The sequence below is a fragment of the Cottoperca gobio genome, chromosome 11 (genome assembly GCF_900634415.1).
Source record: "Cottoperca gobio chromosome 11, fCotGob3.1, whole genome shotgun sequence".
Taxonomy (NCBI): domain Eukaryota; kingdom Metazoa; phylum Chordata; class Actinopteri; order Perciformes; family Bovichtidae; genus Cottoperca; species Cottoperca gobio.
In genome coordinates this window covers 6,759,291-6,763,746 of record NC_041365.1, presented here as the reverse complement: position 1 = coordinate 6,763,746, position 4,456 = coordinate 6,759,291, and positions in this window count along the sequence as shown.

Genomic DNA, 4,456 nt, shown 5'->3' with positions numbered 1-4,456 from the left:
CACACCTTGGTGTTGTAAAATATTGAAACCTCTCAGGGTGGACATTACATCTACTGTGTTGTGAACAGGATCTATTGCATATTTTATCAGTGACATTTATGAGCTTATGCAGAAAATGGAAGTACCATGTGTACAAGTAATGTCCTGCTTTAGTCTAAGGCAAGTGGCATCAGCAACATCATTGGGAAAAAAAAAAGATTGAATTATGTCGTAGTACATTTATCAGTACACCTTTTAATATTGATGTTCCGTCACACAAGCTATAAAGCAAGTGGAAATCTCCAAACTCTGATAAAAACCTTTAAGCCATTAAATATATCAGACAAACATACAATGACAGACAAGCCATCTGCGATGACACCCCACACCCATGTTATCATCTTTGAGTAACTCTTATCAGTTATTTTTGTCACCGCAAAGTTCATTTGTCACGCCCATATGCGACCCATTAACACAACTATGAGTAACGGTGGCGGCGGGAGACTTCGCAGCACGCACACTGATGCCTTGGAGCTCCTCTCTGTCCAAGCTGCGGATGTCAACATCATAAGCGTGTGTGTGCGTGAATGGATGCGTAATAATCAAACGTGATTTGACAGATGATACTTGTGTTGTATGTTGCACGTGCGTGTACTCTATTTGCTCTACTGTCGTACTGGGCAGCTGCCATTATTAATAACCATTAATCTCACAGTCCATGTATTAATGTATTAAGATTTTCCTTCCCCGTGGGTGTGTGTGTGTGTGTGTGTGTGTGTGTATGTGTGTTACATTTACATATGTGTACACTGATGTGATTGATGCCCCATGCTTCACTTACCGCCCCCCCCCAGCACTCTCTCAGATTTAGTGGCCTCAGACTCCCTTTTGCCCCCCCCAAGCACAGTAAACATAAAGCAGCCGATTTACTTTATGACTCCTGTGCTCCAGACCTTTAGTAGATTTACTGTCATTTTTATGTATTAGCTGGTACTGGAATGCGGCGGGTGATAATGACTGACAGACAGCTGGTCATGGAGGGAGAAAAATGCTTTGCTGGCAGCTTTAATGGAATCAACAGAACAGTAAACGGGATTCAATTAAAACTTGTTATTTGTAGGGTTGCACCACAATGGATGGAGCTGTATCGTTACATTAAAGACTATTTCAAGGATGATGGACTCTTTAAATTAGTGAGTGTAATTGGCTTCATTCGTGCAGTTTTGCATCCTTGATGAAAGTGAAGAAAAGATTCATGTAACCTATTTAATACATCTCTTAAAACTTTAACATACAGTGTTCCCCTTTGATTTCACCTTAAGTAGCTTCAAGGTTGAAAAAAACCCCCAATCTTTTTTCACATTGTCTGACAGCATCACATATATACTCGACATTACGTGTCAGTTTAAGCTATGTGATTTACACATGATGCACCCATCTGAACCCTAGAATCCATCAAATTCAAATATTATATAAGTTGTGTGCATAAAGTCTTATACTTTTCCCCCAAAATGTATCCCAATATATTTGGTATCTTTAGAAAGTTCTATGTACACGTTGACATTTCGGGAATATGGTTAGTCCCTTTCTAGTTGACGGTTAGATGACTTTTATGTCTGCGCTGTAAAGATTTTGCAGCCATCAGACAGACTTGAGAGGGAGGGAAACAGCTGGCCTGGCTCTGACCATTGGTAAAAAATAAATCTACATGTTTGTTTGTTTGTTTGAAACCAGTTTAAGTGTAAAAGTGCAAATTTGATAAACTACTGGACTTAAACGGCACCTTTTCATGTTTCTTTGTATGTATAATGAGATATAATAATGTGTTAATTACTGAAGTTGAACTACTGTGAGTAGCTAACTGTTTCTTTTTTCCAGTCTTTATGCTAAGCTAAGCTAACGGGCTACTTGCGTACGCTATTCATTTACCGTGCAGACATGAATGTGGTTTAGCTTTTCTCTAACGATGCTTGGCGAGAAAAGCGAATAACCGCTTTTCGCGAAAATGTCAAACTATTCTTTAAAGAGGGGGAAAAAAAACACAAAAATGTATATTTGCTTGTATCTTACATTTGTATATCCTCTCTGTTGCCTGGTGGTGCATCTTTTCCTTTTGAAATGCATATCTGAGTGTTGTCAAAAGGCAGTTTGGGAAATACAAGAAATTGCTATCTGGGATAAAATTGGATAAAACAGGTTGAGGAAAAAGTGCATGAAAATATTATTTGCAAACACTTCATCACAGAACAACTCCCAGAGTGCACTGAACAACAAAATAAGGCTATCGACGAGTGGAAATCCACGCTGTTATGGGGGTTAATGGGGCAGAAAAATGAAAGCAATTATTAGGGATGACATTTACATTGATTTGAAGAAATTGAAGGTGAGCCGTTAAATTGCCTGCCATATATAAATATATATGCATACATAAGTGTCTAAGCCGAGGCATAAACATCTAGTGCTGTATGTGCCCCAGTGACTTGCGAAGAAAATCATCTTTCGTTTGCTTTGTTGAATCAGATGAAACCTTTTCTATCCTTACTCCTCCGCTTTAGAGGATTCAAACTGCTGAGTTCAGGGACGAGTTGTGAGGCCATTAGGAATTGTTACCACTATTCAATCGGTCTCGGTCTGATATACTATGACAGTTATTAAGAGCACGGTGCCTTCAGCCATGAGCGTTGATCAGTGCAATTTAAAATGTATGTGCTGCCGTCTTCAGCCTGTCACCATTTAACACTCAAAATGTCTTTGACTATTTTGTCTCTTGTCAACAAGACCTTTTTCATTTTGTACGCTCTCTGTCGCTCTATCTTGTGAATCTCTCTCACTACTGCTCTTCTTTCCTTTCACCCTGTCCTTCTCAGAGTCAAGATGGTGGCAATAATCCTCTCTAATAGCGGTTGACAGCTCCACATAACTTCTGACATTAGCTTTTAGCCATCACAGTTTTACAACCCTTAGTCTTGACTGCAGATTTGTCGACAGGCAACGGTGGAATTGCCGGTCTCTGTTTCTCTCTCTCTCTCTCTCTCTCTCTCGCTCTCTCTCTCTCTCTCTCTCTCTCTCTCTCTCTCTCTCTCTCTCTCTCTCTCTCTCTCTCTCTCTCTCTCTCTCTCTCTCGCTCTTGTAATGTCTTTGGGACCAGAGCGATCTGGGCCCCCATCACACACTCTTTATTACTGTATTGGTCATGGTGTTTCATCATTTTCTGCTTCCTATCACACAAAAGTACATGCACACACAGTCACGAGGGCACACACCCACACACACATTCACATTTGTCCCCACAGGGCCCCAGATTGATGGTAGTTCCAGAGTAGAGTCTCATAAAGAGAGAAAGAAAGAAAGAGAGACAAAAGGCAAATGGACATGACTGTAGCGTGGAACTCTTCATCTCATGTCCTACATATACTTTGGATTATAGAAAGGTTCCAACATTAATAGAGATTAAAAAGTGTGCCTGAAAGTCTACTTATTAGATCCATTTTAACCACATAACATGGCTTTCATCAGGCGGTCATCATCCATCATCATCATCATCATCATCATCATCATCAAACTCGCTGATGAATGCCATGACGTGGTTGAAATGAAAGCTCTAGCAAGTGGACCTTGAGTTAATTCAACTTATTTGATTATGTAATGTTCTTGCTTTTCCATGCTAAACTTTGTAGTCACATCAAGCTCACTTTGATTAGTCCTGCTCCAAGTGGCATACTTTGAATGAAAGGTGTGATTCTGTTATTACTAATTACACATATTCTTAGCAGTTTTGTCAGTTTTGAAAACGCGAAACTTCAAGCATTTTGTTTCGTTTTCCGAGGCAAGATGCTGCATGTGCACATAACATTCATAAAGTAGTGTTCGTGAGTATCAGAAGATTGTGTTACTTAGAGTAAAGGTTATCTGCTCTGACACGGGGCTAAAGGAATCCAACTAAACATGTCATCTAAGCAAGAACCCTTCAAATGGCTCAGAAACCATTTAATCACTTGCTGCAGTAGTAATTTGTTGTGTTGAGGATATTTGGCAAATCCATTATTTGTACAACAATCAAACAAAGATGGATTAAACAAACAGTGTTTAGCCATCGCAGTATGAAAGACAGACTCTGTGTATTATCTGTAAATGAATGTTTTCAGGAGTGATCGTTAAGAACTTGTATAGTACTAATACGTCCAGCGGTCTTGAGGCTGAGCGGTGCATTTAGAGCTGTCAGTGAAGCTCCAACAGGGGGATGAGGCATGGGGAACGAGCCTAGGGGATGACATAGGGGGTTGGGGGGGGGGATGGGGGACGGGTAGCCATATGGCTGCTGACAAGGAGAGGGGGCAAAGCTGACAGGGCCGAGGGAACGGAGATGGCAGGCGGGAGGGAAGAGGAAATCACACTGGAAGGACAACATGCTCCCCTTCTGCCAAGGAGGAAAGCAGCGGCGACCTGTGTGTGTATGGTAGTGTGTGTGCCATTGACT